Genomic DNA, 19138 nt, shown 5'->3' with positions numbered 1-19138 from the left:
AGACCTTTACTGAATCTATTATGAGTCATAATGTTATTTATTTATATTTATTATGGAGAGAAAAACAAGAAGAAGATTTGTTGTGATTATTGATGTGAAGATAAAACGTGTCTTTTCTTTTCTCATCTTTAATCGTTTATTCATTATTATTTCATTGAATACAGCTACTTTAAATTGAAGAGGGGTGAAGTCAGGCGGTGCCGCCCTCTGATTGGCTGCGGGGGGTCTATTATGTTAATGAGGAGGGCGTGGCTTAGAGCCGGAGCCGCTGCGCCGCGGAGAGACGCCTCATTGTGCCGTTTGGACCGGACGCGGTGGATTTATACCGGAAGCGGCTCGGTGCCGGAGGAGGATTTTCACGCCGGTTCGGTCCCGTTTCTTCTGTGGAAATAACCGGAGCCGTTGTGGATTACCGTGAGCGCGTGCTCCGCTCGGAGTCTCTCCGTTCCTGCGGAGCTGCGGACGCAGAGAGGTGAGTTTCTCCTCCTGCAGGAAACCCCGCGTCTCCGCTCCGCCCGGTGCCTGCGCGCGCGCGTGTGTGTGTGTGTGTGTGTGCGTGTGTCTGAGCGTGTGCATGTGCGCGTGTGCATGTGCATGTGCGCGTGTGCATGTGTGTGCGTGCGTGCCCGGTGCTCGCTGGTTTGGTGCCCGTGCGTGTCTCTGAAGTGGTGTTGATGCGTAGAGAAGAGGGACGTCACGGGATGAGATGTTGGGTTTTTTTGGAGCGCGTGCGTGTTTGGCAGCTTTGATTGATGGCTGTCAATCATCCGGTCATCAGCACGCGCAATAACAACAACAACAACAAACAGCCGAGGCAGGAGTGAGTGAGTGTCTCTGTGCGTGCGCCCGCGCGCGCGCGTGTGTGTGTGTGTGTGTGTGTGTGTGTGTGTGTGTGTGTGTGTGTGAGAGAGGAAAGCTTCATTAACTCCAGTCACCTTCCTCCCTCATCCTCATCCTCATCCTCTCTGCAGCCGAAGCTTTAAGTTGAGCTCTCTGCTGACGGACTGATGGGGTCTGAGGACTGATGATGGGGTCTGAGGACTGATGATGGGTTCTGAGGACTGATGATGGGGTCTGAGGACTGGTGGGGTCTGAGGACTGGTGGGGTCTGAGGACTGATGATGGGGTCTGAGGACTGATGATGGGTTCTGAGGACTGATGATGGGGTCTGAGGACTGGTGGGGTCTGAGGACTGGTGGGGTCTGAGGACTGATGATGGGGTCTGAGGACTGGTGGGATCTGAGGACTGATGGGGTCTGAGGACTGATGATGGGGTCTGAGGACTGATGATGGGGTCTGAGGACTGATGGGGTCTGAGGACTGATGATGGGGTCTGAGGACTGATGATGGGGTCTGAGGACTGGTGGGGTCTGAGGACTGATGATGGGGTCTGAGGACTGATGATGGGGTCTGAGGACTGGTGGGGTCTGAGGACTGATGGGGTCTGAGGACTGATGATGGGGTCTGAGGACTGATGGGGTCTGAGGACTGGTGGGGTCTGAGGACTGATGGGGTCTGAGGACTGATGATGGGGTCTGAGGACTGGTGGGGTCTGAGGACTGATGGGGTCTGAGGACTGATGATGGGGTCTGAGGACTGATGGGGTCTGAGGACTGGTGGGGTCTGAGGACTGATGGGGTCTGAGGACTGATGGTCCAGGTTCTGATCCTGATCCAGGTCTCTGGTTTGACCCATCAGAACTCTCTCAGGGTTCATGAAAATGTGCTAAAAACGTCCAAATGTCTCCTTAAAGTCCTCGAGGATCTGATCCACAGTTCAGAACCAGTTTACAGTCATGTGATCCAGCTGCCGGGTCTCATCCAGTTGGTACTGATCCTGGATCAGGTTCGGTTCTCCGGACCGACTCACGTTGAGTCCACGTCGTGGTTCTACCGTAGAGGACTGATCTCTCATTTCTGTTTCGGCCTGGGCGTTTTTTTTTTAAGGTAAAAGAGTTTAAATATCTTTATTTATGATTATTAATCTTTTTTTTAAAGATTTCTCTGATGACATCACGCTATTTATTTAAATATGAATCATAAGTGATGTAAAAACTGTATCACAAAGTTTAAAAGTATCGATCCTGGAGACCTGGAGGTCTCAGCTCAGACCTCCATCAGACCCTGATCAGGTTCTGATCAGGATTCCAGAATACATTTAAAACAGCTTGAGTCCTGGTTTGGTTTCACTTCCCCTCGTTTACGAGTTTGAACCGTTAATTCACGAGGAATCAACCGTTGTCCTGAAGGTCTTCCTGCTGCTGGAAGGACGGCGCTCCGCCGATTAACCGCCAATTATGATCCGGATATTGAATCGTGGACGCCGGCGTTCGGCTCGTCGTGAATGTATTTACAGCGAGGTGGAGGTTAAAGCGTCTGACACGGAAAATAGATTTTATTCCCTTTTTAAAGCCGGACATAAACGTTTATGAGCCGATGATTTGAGAGTTTATACGACGTTAAAACACAAACGTGTGTTTCCTGAGGAAAGGAAGCGGTCGTAAAACGCCCCGATGCACCTGAACGCACCTTTTATTATTGAAACGCTCTTTACACAAAACTGTGAAAACATTAGTTATGAATGTTTTATTTATGGATTAATAATCAGTTCATCATTTTAGTCTTCAGCAGAGGTCAGACTTACTGAAACTAAACCTCATGTTTCTGGAAGAAAAGGACAGAAGGGAGGAAGGAAGGGAAGGAAGGAGGGAGGAAGGAGGGAGGAAGGGAAGAAAAAAAGGAGGGAGGGAACTGAAGAAAAGGAAGGAAGAAAGGGTGGAAGTGGAGGGAGGAAGAGAAGGAACGGAAAGGAGGGAGGGAAGGAAAATAATGGAAGTAAAACAAATTAAGGTAGGAAAGGAAGTGAAGAAAAGGAAGGAAGGAAGGAAGGAAAGATGTGGGGGGAAGAAGGCAAGGAAGTAAGAAAATGAATGAAGGGAAGGAGTGAAGGAAGAGAGTTTAGATGTTTACTGAAACCAAACCTCATATTTCAATATTTTCATATTTTAATATTTTACACAAAGAAGATTTAAACACTGAAGAAACGATGAGTCACAAATGTTTTATGTGGTTTGTGAGGACCTTTGATTTGAACCAGACCTGATGGGTTCTGGACCTCATGGTCCAGGTCCAGGTCCAGGTCCAGGTCCAGAGAGGAGGAAACAGATTGAGACACAAACATGTTCTGATCTAATGTTTAATGTTTAATATTCATGTTTAATAAAACATGTTCTGTTTCCTGTGTGATCCTGACCTGGAGGTCAAAGGTCACACGTCTCTTTGTTAGAGGATATAAACCAGGATTACCTGGTTACACACACACACACACACACACACAGACAGACAGACAGACAGACAGACAGACAGACAGACAGACAGACAGACAGACAGACACACACATTGTAGCGCTCAGAGATACAAAACGAGGGACTCCAGCCGACAGGAAGTTGTCAGACGTCTTAATCTGTGCGTTTGATTCCTGCTCCCTGTCCTCCCTGTCCTCTCACCCGTGATGAATCAAACGCACCTTTCCTCTTTTCATTTCCTCCTCTTTCTTTTCATCTCCTCCTTTCCTCTCTGGACACTTTTTCGGTGTCGCTGTGACGCAACGCGGTGAAACCGGGTCTGAGGAGGATGTGGGTCATGATGAACAACGTCCACTTTAAACGTTCATCCTCAGGGAGAGGGAGAGAGAGAGAGAGAGAGAGAGAGAGAGAGAGAGAGAGAGAGAGAGACAGAGAGAGAGAGAGAGAGAGAGAGACAGAGAGAGAGAGAGAGAGAGAGAGAGAGAGAGAGTCGCAGGAAGTGTGAGGATCAAGAACAACGCGTGTTTTATGAAGAAACAGGGTGAATATCTGTTTGGTTTGATACATATTTACTCAAACGTTTCTAAAGCTTCTAAAAAGGAGTTGTTGAATCCTCAGACGTGTGAACAGTGTTTTTATCAGACATAAACTGAGCTGATAGTAGTGAACCGTTTCAATTCAAAAAGTCATAAACCAGCTAAAATTAAAGAAAAGATTTCTATATTTCAACTTCTGAAGTAGACTCGTTTTATTGAAGAATAGACCCTTTAATTCTTAAAGTCTGCTGTTATTTTAAAGCTTTTATTTTGAAGATCTTCTGTCGTGGGGGGAGGGATAAATTGTCCACATATCGGATCTGTGACGCGATGACAAAAGTCACGTTGAGAACAAGTGAAGTCAAAGCTTCACGTGTTAAAGCTGCATTCTCTCTAGTGTCCACCAGGGGGCGACTCCTCTGGTTGTATAGAAGTCTAGTCTAAAATGACTCTACTTCTCTCTTGATTTATTCCCTCAGTAAACATTGTAAACATGAGTTTATGGTCTCAATCTCTAGTTTACAGTCTTCTTCAATACAGCATGATGTTCATTTAGTACATTATGCTCCATTTAGAGTCAAACACAACATAAAGAGGGGATGATTTAGGGGCGGGGCTACACGCTGATTGACACGTCTCTACGTCACTCCTTCAGTCCAGATATGGTCACTTCCTGTTCACTGGTTGAGGAAAAAACAACAACATGGCGACGGACAAAACGCCGAGCTGGAGGCTTCAAAGTGTCCACAAAGCAACGAGAGACGAGTACGTCCTCTTCTTATCAACAGGGTGCTTTAATGAGCGTTGATGGAGGGAACAGGAAGCTAAACAGGAAGTCTTTACTGTGTCTGAGGTAGAAGTTCTGAACAGGTCGTCTCAGTCTCTATCCATTCATCTCTTCTTCTGGTGGCTTCAGTGTATTTGTTGTGGCCTCAGGTTCTCACACTGTGTGTTTGTAACATCTGAATCATGCATGAATGCTAAACAAGCGCTGCATAATGCATTAAACGCTCACATGCATATTTTACGTTTAGAGCAACAGTCCGTCGTGTTGGGAGATCGTCGCGATTCCTCCAGAGTCGACGTGTTCACACGGAAACCACATGGAGTCCAGGACGGGGTTTAGTTTAGAGGAAGAGACCATCAAACCAACGGAAATCACATTCATGTATGGAACACGTTGACATTTAAAGCTACTGTCTTATGAGTCTAGACCATCGAAACATGAAGCTACAGAGGAAGGTCAGTCGGTGTGTTTGTTTACAGTTGTGAATGAAGACGCTGCCGTTAAACCAACGAGGATGTGACAAAACACTGCAGCTCCTCAAACGGCCACTTGAGGCTCCAAAGCTTTACCTTATATTATACGTGTTTACAGCCTGCTACTAATAATCGCCAGCGTTTACATAACTCGCCCGTTTAAATGACGTGACGCGCCCTCTTTGAGTGACAGGTGGGCGTCGTCACGTCCAAGATGGCGACGGCCGAAGACAGAAAGGCTCTTCAGAAACGTGTGACGACACAGAGACAACATGTACATTTTGTATTTTTATGTTTTAAACTGTGGGCTGAGCTGAAGAGCTTGGAACTGGGGTTATATTAATAACCAATGAAGGAGAAACACAAGCAAACATGTGAAATCACAGCAAGAATATAATGACTGAAACCACAGAATGAAACATCTGAATCTCTTATAGTGTGTGTGTGTGTGTGTGTGTGTGTGTGTGTGTGTGTCTGTGTCTGTGTGTGTGTGTGTGTGTGTGTCTGTGTCTGTGTGTGTGTGTGTGTCTGTGTCTGTGTCTGTGTCTGTGTGTGTGTCTGTCTGTCTGTCTGTCTGTCTGTCTGTCTGTCTGTCTGTCTGTCTGTGTGTGTCTGTGTCTGTGTGTGTGTGTGTGTGTGTCTGTGTGTGTGTGTGTGTGTGTGTGTGTGTGTGTGTGTGTGTGAGAATGACTTAATTGTCAACTCATGCTCTTCTGTCTCTCAGCTATTGAGTGAGACACCTTCCAACATGGCTGCCTGCCAACACACACGCACACACACAACCTCGTACTTCTATCTTTGTGAGGACACTCGGCGTTCTGCAGGGATCACAGATCTCTGTAGTATAACAGGAAGTCATCAAACAGCCAAAGAGATTCTTCTTTTGGATTTTGGATTATTACAGAAAATAATTTATGAGGGTCCAACACATGGTCCTCACTAAGATAGCTGTACACACACACACACACACACACACACACACACACACACACTTGCTCATTCTGCCAGGTGACCTCTGTGAACCTTCACTTCCTGCTTCATTGATCAGCTGCTGGCAGCAACACAACACACACACCTCCCTCTCTACAGGTGTGTGTGTGTGTGTGTGTGTGTGTGTGTGTGTGGTTGACTGCTGGCTCACAGCAGACTCAAAAAGAATCAATATTTTGGGAAAAGAAGATGTTTTCTGACGTGAATCAATGAGTTGTAGAGAAAAAGATGCATATAATATATTAATATAAACATATAAGATGTATTAAAGCATATTTGATGAGGAGTGAGAGACATGATGTTTTAATGAGGAGAGAGAGAGTCTGTTGTTTTCTGTTGGTCGAAGTTAACTTAAAGATAAAAACATTGTTCAGACCAAAGACGGACGAAAACAGAAACCTAACTAAGTAGTTTAGTTGTCTCAACCTAACTGAGTAGTTTAGTTGTTTTAACCTAACTGAGTAGTTTAGTTGTTTTAACCTAACTAAGTAGTTTAGTTGTCTCAACCTAACTGAGTAGTTTAGTTGTTTTAACCTAACTGAGTAGTTTAGTTGTCTCAACCTAACTGAGTAGTTTAGTTGTTTTAACCTAACTAAGTCGTTTAGTTGTTTTAACCTAACTGAGTAGTTTAGTTGTTTTAACCTAACTAAGTAGTTTAGTTGTTTTAACCTAACTGAGTAGTTTAGTTGTTTTAACCTAACTAAGAAGTTTAGTTGTTTTAACCTAACTGAGTAGTTTAGTTGTCTAAACCTAACTGAGTAGTTTAGTTGTCTCAACCTAACTGAGTAGTTTAGTTGTTTTAACCTAACTGAGTAGTTTAGTTGTCTAAACCTAACTGAGTAGTTTAGTTGTCTCAACCTAACTGAGTAGTTTAGTTGTTTTAACCTAACTGAGTAGTTTAGTTGTCTAAACCTAACTGAGTAGTTTAGTTGTTTTAACCTAACAGTAGTTTAGTTGTCTAAACCTAACTGAGTAGTTTAGTTGTCTAAACCTAACTGAGTAGTTTAGTTGTCTCAACCTAACTAAGTAGTTTAGTTGTTTTAACCTAACTGAGTAGTTTCCTGTGAAGGCCTGAAGTTTATTTTGAAAAGACCGTATTAATATAACGAGCAGAAACTGACAGGTTATTCTGGACTTCTATAATATCATAGAACCGTATGAGTTCAGGTCTGCAGTGAGTTCTTGTTGTTTGTCTCCTGCTTCGTGTTGATGTTCTGGATTGAAGATGAGACACAAACAGAGACACAGAGATGTTGTCTTTTTTTCCCCCCAAAATAAGAGATTGTCCTGTTTAATCCTGGACGAGACAGCAGGAATCTGATGAAAAGCTTTTACTCTGAAGATTAAAGATAAAACCAAATAAACATCTGAGATGTTTGATAAAACGTATTTACTGCTGAAGCTGTTTGTTGTGTCTTCACTTTGTTTTTAATGTCAAATATTTGACATACGTTGACTTAAATCACAGACCCCGTCTTAAATCACAGACCTGTCTTAAATCACAGACAAAGTGATGTTTTATTTTGACGGGGTTCCTGAAATCGCACACAAATGTTCCATCCTGTTTACATCAGTCTGGGTTTTAGAAGATCCACAAACATTAATATTCCCTGTTTGAATCTTAACGTGAACGCGTGAAACTCGACCACCGCAAATTAATGTCTAAAAAAGCCTCTCTATATATTTTGATGGAAGTATTTCTTCTTCTTTTAACACAAAGGAAGTAGAATTATTCCCTCAACAAGACGCAAGAAACAAATCGTCTGCAGCCGATCACAAGTCAGTTTGTGAGAACAGCGGAGGAAGAAGAAGGGTCTGCTCTCTGCTGGAGGCGCCTGGACCCTTCAGAATAAGAGCCCTGCTCAACAGTAAAGCGTACCCACTGTCTCCACCAGGACAGCTGGTCCACTTCCTGAAGAGGATGGTGGGAGTTCTGTGAAGATTCACAGCTGAGGTGTGAATGTTGACGTTTTGACTTCCTCTTCCTTTTTGTGAGCTCCTTCTCCTGCGATACATGAAACCATGGAGCCATGAAGGAGTTCATGCAGGCTGCAGGCTTCAGGCAGCGTTCACCACGTGGACTTCTGGACTTCTGGACGTATTGATCGGTGAACTGCCTTCTGGGTCTTCAGCATGGTGTGGTCGTGTTGAGAGAACTGACCTCACATCGGGTCCAGTGAGTCCAGACTGAGAGGAGTTCATGTCCGATCATCAGAACCAGTTTGATTCCCTGACGCTTCACTTTGACACAGAGTACTTTAATCCTTCCTCGTCAGCAGCTTCATCACCTGCTGTGTGTGTGTGTGTGTGTGTGTGTGTGTGTGTGTGTTGGCTAACCTCCAAGCTACCAGCATCAACTTGCTGCTAAAACATGTGCAGAGCGGCTGCAGCGCATTTCACACTAAAGCTGTGTGTGTTTTTGTATGTAGTGTGTGTATGTAGTGTGTGTGTGTGTGTGTGTGTGTGTGTGTGTATCACCTTTCTGCTCTCGTTGATAATTTGTCATCTCATCCTCTCGTTGTCGTATCTTTGTCCGTCTCAATGGAAAGATTCATCCTGTGACCTTCCACACACACACACACACATACACACACACACACACACACACACATACACACACACACACACACACACACACACACACACACACATACACACACACACACACACACACACATACACACATACGCACGCACGCACGCACGCACGCACGCACGCACACACACACACACACACACATACACACATACACACACATACACACTACACACACATACACACACACACACATACACACTACACACACACACACATACACACACACACACACACACACACACACACACACACACACACACACACACAGAACAGTGTGTGTTAATTAGAAGCAGATTTATCTGTTTTCTTGAGTCGATGAGTTTATTTAATTAGTTTTATTCATAATAATCAGATGTTTTATTTATGTTGGAAATAAAACAATGAATGTGGAGAATTAGTTTTTATCTTAGTAGAGAAACTTTATTTGTTCTGTTTATGAATACTTGATTTAACCCTTTGATGTGTAATAAAACCATCGTGATCACATAATGTATTCTTCAGTTTGACTAATTCATCACAGTTTAAGTTCTCTGAAACACATTTAATATTGATTAATTAATACACTTTGATTCATTACTGACTGACTGAATTCATGCCTTTAACATGAACTGGAAGGTCACTTTTATTTTGAAGTTCTTTTCCTTCCTTTAAATCTTAAATTAAATTCTCTGAAGATCTATAATCTATAATCTCTAAAGACCAGGTCTCTGCCTGAGGATCTGTGTCTGTTCGCGGTGGACCGGTCTCTGCTGGAGGATCTGGGTCTGTCCACGGTGGACCAGGTCTCTGCTGGAGAATCTGGCTCTCCTCCTCCCTCCTCAGGACAGGAGGTTTATTTTGAAAAGACGGTAGAGGGAGTGGAGAGCGTTGCTGTGTTAGTGCTGGGTGTCTAAGGAGACCGTGACCCCCCCGAGGGTTTAGCACCGCTGTGGTGGATCTGCATGAGGGGACGGATGTGACTCTCATTAACCCGAGAGAGGCTGCAGAGGGGAACTCTCCGGCTCCGGATTAGACCCGGTCTGCTGGCTCCTGCATCTGGACCGTGTTCTGTGTTTCCATCTAACGTTCCTCTGGATGTCTGCAGTGTGAGCAGCAGGATATACATACATATATATATATATATATATATATATATATATATATATATATATATAGTATGTATATATATATGTATATATATATATATATATATATATATATATATATATATATATATATATAGTATGTATATATATATATGTGTGTATATATATATGTGTATATACTCACAGACTCGTTCTCCAGATGTATCCAGAGTTGAGGCTCTGCAGTCAAACAGGTAAAGAACCGTCAGAAGCAGAGTTTCTTCTTCTCTCTTCTTCGTGGTTTAGAAGCACTGAGGACCTCCTGCTGCTCACAGACCTTAAATCTCCTCCAGAACTAACAGGAAGCCGAGCGTTTGATTTCCCTCCGGCCGCAAACAAAGAATCGCAATCGACTCTTCTTCGGTGGTGTGTGTCTCGCTTCACGCCGTCTCTGTTATTGTTTCCTCCTCTTGATTCTTTCATTTCCTCTCTGGCTGCTTCTCAAACCTCTCGCCTCATTCCCGTCTTCTAGTCCCGTCTTCTCGTCACGACTCCTCGTCCTACTCTTCGTCCCGTCTCCTCGTCCCTGCTCCTTGTCCCGTTTCCTCGTCTCGACTCCTTGTCTCGGCTCCTCGTCCCGGCTCCTCGTCCTACTCCTCGTCCCGTCTCCTCGTCCCGACTCCTCGTCCCAGCTCCTCGTCCCGTCTCCTCGTCTCGTCTCCTCGTCCCGTCTCCTTGTCCCGTCTCCTTGTCTCGTCTCCTCGTCCCGTCTCCTCGTCCCGTCTCCTCGTCCTACTCCTCGTCCCGTCTCCTTGTCCCGTCTCCTCGTCCTGGCTCCTCGTCTCGGCTCCTCGTCTCGGCTCCTCGTTTGCTTTGACTGTGCAGCAGCTCCTCAGGAGAGAAGCCGTTCAGCTCAAATGATGTTGAATTGAATTAACCAGATAAAGACCAAATGAATCCTCAACTTGTTCACACGTCCACTGAACTGTTTCACTTCCTGTTCCCTCACTCAGCTGGGATGTCCCGTCGTATGAAGAGGAGGAAGACATTCATAGATTTGTTTTACTCCTCAGGTTTGTGGAGAAATTAAATGTACATTTTAGCTCCTTCATGCTGTAAAAAAACAAAAAGATCTAATAACTGTCAGCAGCGAGTTTTTAAACAAAAAACACAAAATTAAACTTAAACTTCCGCATTAAAATCAATGTAAAAAACTGTAAATTTACAGCCAAGGTTCTTCAGAGAAACAGTTATTTTACAGAATGTTCCTCAATGATTATGACTACTATTACCGTATGAACATTATTAAAATCATGTCACACTTTGAGTCCCAGTGTTTGTGTTCAGATTCATCCTTTAAATATTTAAATTAATGTTAAAAACCTGCAGAAGTACAACGTAAAGTACAACGTAAAGTACAACGTCAATACAAAAGAGGAGAAACTCAGTGTGAAGCTCGAGCCAATCAGAGAGTCAACTGTGTGTGTGTGTGTGTGTGTGTGTGTGTGTGTGTGTGTGTGTGTGTGTGTTTTAACGATGTTAATGGAGACAAATAGATTTCAGTTCCAGCGTGAAAACAGGACTCGGTGTTTCGGGCCGTTAATGAACCGACCTCGTCCACTCGGTGCGTTCTCGTCTCAGAGCGGCGCTGCAGGGGCTGCTGGGTAATGGCGTGCAGAGACGTGTTAGCTGTGATTTTAAATGAATCCGTGAGCCGAACATTCAGATCGGAGAGCAGCGAAGCGTCTGCACAACGTTTACTGCCGTTTGTCTCCGAGCTGCGAAAGTGTATTAATGATCAACTGAAACCGAGTTAATGAGTCAGTAAGTTAATGAGTTATTGGGTTAATGAGTCAGTGATTTATTGAATTAATGGGTTAATTAGTTATTGGGTTAGTGAGTTAATGAGTCAGTGATTTATTGGGTTAATGAGTTAGTGAGTTAATTAGTTAATGAGTCAGTGAGTTTTGGGGTTAATGAGATAATGAGTCAGTGAGCTAATGAGTCAGTGAATTATTGAGTTAATGAATCAGTGAGTTAGTGAGTTAATGTTTCAGTAAGTTAGTGATTCAGTGAAATAGAGAGTCAGTGTGTTATTGGTTCAATGAGTCGGTGAGTTAGTGATTCAGTGAGTTAGAGAGTCAGTGCGTTAGAGAGTCAGTGAGTTAATGAGTTAAAATGCTAGAAATGCATCACCCTTAGAACAATGGTTCTTGCGCTTTACATTTTTCATTCACATAAGACTGAAGCGTTCGTCTCACACGATGTGTTCAGAGACCGTTGGGAAGACAACAATCCGACCTTAATGACGGTTTCTACCGCTTCTGGCTGATAAACGGTGAAGTTTTGCCGACTGTTTAAAGAAGACGTGTTCTTCCGTCCCGCCGGTAGGTTTCTCTGATTACTCAGAGAGCTCTTTCTTCAGACCTTCATGTTTGTCCTCCGTCTCTCTTCGTCTCCGAGCGTTTAGGAAACAAATCTTCGGCTCCAGTCGAGACGTCTGAACTCCTGAGGATGTGTGAATGTGTCTCTGCGTCTCAAACCTGCAGCTCTTCTTGTTTTTAAGAGGAGAGGAGTTGTGACTCTAATGTGAAACACACCGCTGGGTTTCTCTGTCTGTGTTTCCTTTGTTCTCCGACTCCGTTACGTTTGATTATCTGCAGGCTGACTGAGACACTGAAACTTCCTCAGACTCAAACAAACAGCAAAGTCTACAATTAAGCAGCTAATTAGAGCCGAGAGCTGTAAAAAACGAAACGTCTGCTTTGTGAAATATATCGTAAGCGCTGTGAAATGAGTGAAAAGTATTGAAATAAACGTACGAAGGAGAGGAAATGGAGGGAATCACATCGTTTGCTGTGTTGTTGTCCTCCGGTCGGATGATTCGACATCTTTTATTTCTCTGCGGCTCATAAGCGGCTCACTTACTTCACTTTTACGACGTTCCTCCGGCAATAAGCTTCAAAATGTTGCCGCTGGTTCATTTAAACTCAGAGACAAACAGCAGCTCCTCTTCTGAACTCGAAGCCGTGGACTCGCTCGACCGGATGGATGTTCTGCTCTTCTGCATGTTTCTGGACTTCAAAGAGGCTTCAGACGTGAAATCCATCAGTACGAGTCATCTTCAACCGTTTCAACCATTTCACACTTCTGAAGGAAGAGTGACAGAAATATTCAGGAGGTCTGTGAAGAAACAAAGACGTTATCTTTAGTCTTCATCCCGGATCCCAGAGCAGGAGAGGAAACCTGTTTATGATGGTTGTATCATCTAATAACGCACGTTACACACGCAACGCTACACAGCAATACGCAACGCTACGCAGTAATACGCAGCAATACGCAACAATACGCAGAAATACGCAGCAAAACGCAACAATACGCAACGCTACGCTACGCAGCAATACGCAGCAAAGCAATACGCAACACAGCAATATGCAGCATTACTCAATGCTACGCAACAATACGCTACGCAACAATACGCAACGCTACGCAGCAATAAGCAGCAATACGTAGCAATACGCAGCAATACGCAGCAATACGCAACACTACGCAGCAATACGCAACGTTAAGCAGCAATACGCAATGCTACGCAGCAATACGCAGCAATACGCAACAATACGCAGCAATACGCAGCAATACGCAACGCTACGCAACAATACGCAACATTACGCAACAATACGCAACGCTACGCAACGCTACGCAACGCAACGCTACGCAACGCTACGCAACGCAACGCTACGCAACGCAACGCTACGCTACGCAACGCAACGCTACGCAACAATACGCAACGCTACGCAGCAATACGCAACGTTACGCAGCAATACTAAACAATACGCAACAATACACAATGCTATGCAGCATTAGAACTGGGCGATATGACCAAACATTTGTATCACGGTATTTTTTAAGATTCTGGCAGTTTCACGGTATATCTCTGTATTTATTTTCTCCCTTGACTGTGTTTTTATAGGTTTATAGTGGCTTACTCTACTCTCAGGAGTACACAGAATACAAAAACATGTTAATGTCATCATGTATAAAGGCTTTGATTAATAGAGGGTTTGCTACAATATGTTGCAATATATGAAGGAATCAGAATGTATGAAACAGTTGCAGAATGTTAACAATTTTTATTGTGCAAACAGCAACGTAGTAAAAACAGAATTAAAGTTTTAAAATGTTGAGATCGTTGTATAAACTCTATAAACTGACTGTACGTAGCTCCGCCTCCAGCTTGCTTCGTGTTGTTTGTGTAATGTTGGGATCTCAGTTTGGCTGAAGTATTTTCCAGTACCTTGAATCCAGTGTTTTAATCGTCGTCTCTCTCGACTGTCTGTAGTGGACCAAACGTCCCAACAGCAGACACAGCTCCTCTCTTGGGCCCAGACTCCTGGTTCATCTCCGGTCTCTCTTTGTTCCTCCTGCATCGCTCTGTTCTGCTCTTTAATGTATGTTACTGTAGCGACGAAGCTGATGCCTGCCGTCTCTTCTTCTGTGGTTTTCAGGTTTCCAAACAGAGGAGTGAACCCGGACGTCTTCTTCTCTTCCTGGATTCTGACTCTTCTCCCTCACTGATCTCCTGTGAAGCTGCTTGTGATTGGTCAGACCTGGATTCAAGGTAAGAGTCCTTTTCTCTCTCTGACTGAAAACATCTTCTTCTCCTTCTTCTTCTTCTACTTGTTCTTGTTCTCCTTCTTCTTTTTCTTCTTCTTCTTCTTTTTCTTCTTCTTCTTCTTCTTCTACTTGTTCTTGTTCTTCTTCTTTTTCTTTCATACAGGTTTTTTTTAAAGATATTTTATAGTAACAAATTAAGGGCTGTCTGTATTATTATTATTATTATTATTGTTATATGTAATGAGTTTCATGCATGGATTAAGGAGCGTTAAATTCCTGAATATTTATCAGAGGTGAAAATACTTCTTAGCCATAAAAACACCTTCAATTATAAAATTAACGGAAAATATGTTGTTCTTAAAATCTACTTATTGAATGAAGGACTTTTAATAGTTTTTAAAGGAACTGTGGCCGCAAACGATTCCTGTGGAGTGAAATAATGAAAACGTATTTATGTATTTTAACTGCTGCTGACTCCTCAGTGATGTCATCAGGTGACATTAGCATATTCACCTTCTTTCGTTTCTCATCTTATAAAAGTAAAAAAGTGAAACTTGTTGAGGACAGTTGTTTTTTTTCAAAGTGAAGACATTTTTTTTGGAAGAGAGAAATAGAATTCTTTAATTTTAAGGAGCATTTTGTGACTTGTTTTACTGTGTGTGTGTGTGTGTGTGTGTGTGTGTGTGTGTGTGTGTGTGTGTGTGTGTGTGTGTTGATGTTTTTGCGTCTTTTTAAACGCTGGAAGCTTCTCTGACAGTCAGACAGTTTTTCTCTCTGTAGCTTCTTTGTTCATCAGAAAAGAAAGAAAGATTCAGATTCAGGTCATTTTTAGGTCACAACAACAATTGTGACAATTGCAATAAAAGGATACAAAATGTTGCTGCAATAACTGCATCATGATGCAGAATTTGTCTGCAAGACGAGCAGCAAAGAACTGTTAAAATGCTTGTTTTCTGAATGTTTGGTGCTGGGATTGTGCCAATCCTCGTCTGTTTACGTCTTCACATGAAAACCTGATTAGCACATGTAGCATGTTAGCATGCTAACGTAAAACACGGCGTATATTTCCACATATATAAAATGCACCATTTCTGTAATAGAATGTTTACAAATAGACTCTACATGTTGTAGTTGAGTACTTAAGTATTTACAAGTTTCAAATCTGGGAAATCTGTAATTTAAAGTGACCTTTTATTTAGAGTTGGTTCTGTCGCCCCCTGTGGACTAAAGCTGTAGTCTCTCTGAGCACCAGAGTCCCTTTAGAAAACCTCTCATTCTACTGCAGCAGAGTCTGACAGGCTGACCCTCTCAGTCCTGGTTCTGGTTCTCCCGTGCCTCCCTTCCCTCCAGCGGGTCCAGCAGTACGTCCCGGGTCTCCAGCGGCGTGGTGTCGGTAAAAAATAACTCATCATCTGATATCCGATTGTTTACCAAAAAGAGCAGACCGACGTTTGGACGCCTCGATTCAGTCAAGGTGTCTCTCTGTGGAGTGAAGACGTGATCTGTTGTTCTTCTTCTGTGGTGGTTGATGTCATTCTGATATCTGGGTCACAACAACCTGATGAGAGCAGAAGTAAATATGAAGACTGAAGCTTCTCTTCTTCATCTGTCAGTTGGGCTGCGTTTACTGTCGTCAACACAAAGCCTCTCTCTGTTATTACCACAAAGTGTCCTCTTTCTGTCACAATGCTTCTGGATAATTAGACCTCTCTTCTCTTCTTCTCTGGTTTTAAAGACACGTGGGTCCGTCGTCTTCTTCTCTGTTGTTCAAACATTTCTCTGCTCTCGTTCACCTCATTGTCTTTTTATATCATATAGTATTTGGTAATTGGAACAAAGATTCAGGAGACTGAATGAACCTTGAAGCCTCATTTTGGTACTTCTGTCACCATCTTGATTGTTGGCCCTCGCCATCTTGGTTCTTGACAGTTTCCATCTTGGTTCTTTGTCCGTCACTATCTTGGTTCTTTGTCCGTCACCATCTTGGTTCTTTGTCCGTCACTATCTTGGTTCTTGGCCGTCGCCATCATAAATCTTGGGCTCCTCCATCTTGGTTTTATTGGCGATCTCCAAGTTGTTTTTTGTCTCTCACCATCTTAGTTTATATTTCTGTCACAGTCACTTATCACCAGTAGAGTTTTTACGATTTGGGCCAAAATCTGGAAACATCACCAATAAAACCTTTAGTCGGCTGTTAGCTTCTGTACGGTCTTCTCCAGGTATTAGCCATGTCCATTTTTGAATCACTTCCTTCATTATGCGGCTGAAAATTGACAGTTTTCAATTTAACTTTTTTGCCAATAAATATTAAAAGGCGACTTTAAGGTCACTGATTTATATGATATAAGAGACTCATGAAAATAATGAAGTCCAACATAAATGTGCAGAATTAAAAGCATCGTTGCCGTTTGAATTAGTTGTGCTGTGTCTCGTTGGACTTTAACGTTAGTATTCGTCAAAACGAAGACGCGTCTCAAGCAGCATCGTAGGAGTTGGTGTGAAACAGATTTTCGGGGCGTTTGGTGACTCTCGGCCCGTCAGAGGAAGGTGCTGCTTGGCTTCGGTTTCAGGACACGAGGAGAAGAAAGTGAAGCCGGAGCAGCGTTTGGTGTGTTTTTTTTAATTTGGCAGGATAGGAAGTGAGATTTAAAGCTGTCATTAAAAACGAAGATTTGGCAGAAAGAGTTTTTTATCTGTCGGCAGCGTTTGAGCCAAGAAAGGTCAGCTGTAAAAATACAAATGAAGAAGAAGCCTGGCTTCCTGTCCAACGTCCTCCTGAAAACTAAAAGCTTATTGTTCTGAGCTACTTCCAACATTTATGAGCCATTAAAACTAAAACCTGGCACAGACGAGCGTTAATGTTTTGGGACTGAACTCTGAGCAGGTAGATTATTTAAAATCTGTGTTTTAAATGTGTGAAGAACTGAACACAAACAGAGGACATTTGAGACCTTCGTCTCTTTCTGCTGGATTGATTTTAGATTCAGATGCAAAAAAACGCTGGTTCCTGCTTCTCAGAGGATGATCTCTGATCTGGTTCCTGTTCCTCAGAGGATGGTATCTGATCTGGTTCCTGTTCCTCAGAGGATGGTCTCTGATCTGGTTCCTATTCCTCAGAGGATGAACTCTGATCTGGTTCCTTCCTCAGTGGAACACTTTTTATGTTTTATTTCCGACTTCCTGTCCAGCCTGATTAAATACAAACTTTATAAAAACTTTTCTTAGAGAATCATCTGGATTTAAATCTTTATTACACATCGTTGTCGTTTAGTTTTCGGACTATGTCCTAGATGTTGACTGATGTTTGTCACATCTTTGTTATTGTGTGTTTGTGTGTTCAGGTTGCTGGTTTGAAACCTCAGACGGACACTTAACAGATAATGTGGACGTGGCCTCGATTCTGGGACTCTAAAAGGCTGAAGGGGTTAATCTCCTGTGTGTGTGTGTGTGTGTGTGTGTGTGTGTGTGTGTGTGTGTGTGTGTGTGTCTTTGAGCAGTGGCGGGGGAGGGGGCTGTTCGTCTGTTTTTGGATTAAATCCGATAAGATATTCAACCTCCTCCCTGTTTCCCTCCAGTCTTTATCCCCCCGACTGGAGAACCCCCAACTCTTATACGTGTGTGTGTGTGTGTGTGTGTGTGTGTGTGTGTGTGTGTGTGTGTGTGTGTGTGTGTGTGTGAAGGCATGTCGCTAATGCTAACCCTAATGGCACTGACCTGCTTTCAGAGACTTTTGAGCTGCTGTAGTTTAAACTGAATGCGTTTGATATCATGAACCTGATCACCGTTGTTGTTGGTCTTCTGGTCCTGGAGGTGATCCACTTCCAGCAGGTGTTAGCTCTGTTGGTCTTCTGGTCCTGGAGGTGATCCACTTCCAGCAGGTGTTAGTCCTGTTGGTCTTCTGGTCCTGGAGGTGACCCACTTCCAGCAGGTGTTAGTCACCTGTTTTTAAAGCGTGTCCCACATTGTGAGTGGGCCAAAGAGTCTGCCCCAGAAACCTGGTCCTGAGTGAGACCGGCTTCAGGCTCACCTGAGCAGACGGATCATTAACCTGAAGGTGATCTTCAGTCTTTAGGTCTAGAGGGTCCAGACTGTTAAAGTGAGACGATACACATAGTTTCTATAAATCTCTTGTTAAATCATCGTGGACCACCGGACGGACCTGATTGGACTGAGAAAGACCCTTATCCACATAGACCCGGTTCCTGGCTCTGGTCTCAGTAACTAAGATCAGCATGGACACATACAAAACAAAACAAAACTCAAATTTCTTTTGTTTGAACAATGAAACGAGGAAATGATTTTCTTTTAAAAAGGCTCTTATTTTGAAAGTTCATGTTGTATTTTAGCATGAAAATCAAATCAAAGTATTTGAATTAATTTAAATATTCGCCCACTTGAGCCCACATGAAGCTCCTTGATGAGCAAAGAGTAAATTAAAGCCTCAGTTCACACAGTAAAAACTCCTCCAGCCATCAACATTTTTAAAGCGGTGCATTGTGGGTAGTTAAAGTTCTCTGTCCTCCCAGGGAAAGCGCTCTGAGACTTAGAGGATCTGGTTCAGTTCCATCAGATTCTTCACAGACTGAATATTTAAATCTTATGGAGATGAAGCACTGTGAGCTCCGAGGTTTAATCTCACGTCTACTTTTCTCAAAGACAAAAGACGGTTCAGGGTTTCAGGGGTTCGGGGGTTCAGGGGTTCAGGGGTTCAGGGTTTCTTTGTGGACCAACGAGCTCCGCAGGATCTCCATCAGAATGAATGTGATGCAGAT

The 19138-nt window shown here is 43.3% G+C and overlaps 1 protein-coding gene across 3 annotated transcripts in view; it reads left to right on the top strand.

Moving 5' to 3' along the window:
- The first annotated feature begins 303 nt into the window (after positions 1–303).
- The window catches only part of LOC137868467 (semaphorin-6D-like), a 97300-nt gene continuing 78465 nt past the window's right edge, over positions 304–19138 (top strand). For all 3 annotated transcript variants that reach the window (XM_068705256.1, XM_068705255.1, XM_068705258.1), the window contains exons 1-2: positions 304–472; positions 14258–14370. The gene's annotated coding sequence lies outside the window, so the exon portion shown is untranslated. The remainder of the gene's footprint in view (positions 473–14257; positions 14371–19138) is intronic.

Source organism: Cebidichthys violaceus, unplaced genomic scaffold (assembly GCF_023349555.1).
Source record: "Cebidichthys violaceus isolate CVI_PGR_0920_01 unplaced genomic scaffold, fCebVio1.0.p SCAF_111, whole genome shotgun sequence".
Classification (NCBI taxonomy): domain Eukaryota; kingdom Metazoa; phylum Chordata; class Actinopteri; order Perciformes; family Stichaeidae; genus Cebidichthys; species Cebidichthys violaceus.
Note: the sequence above shows the minus strand (reverse complement) of the source record. Positions and strands in the feature narration are given on the sequence as shown.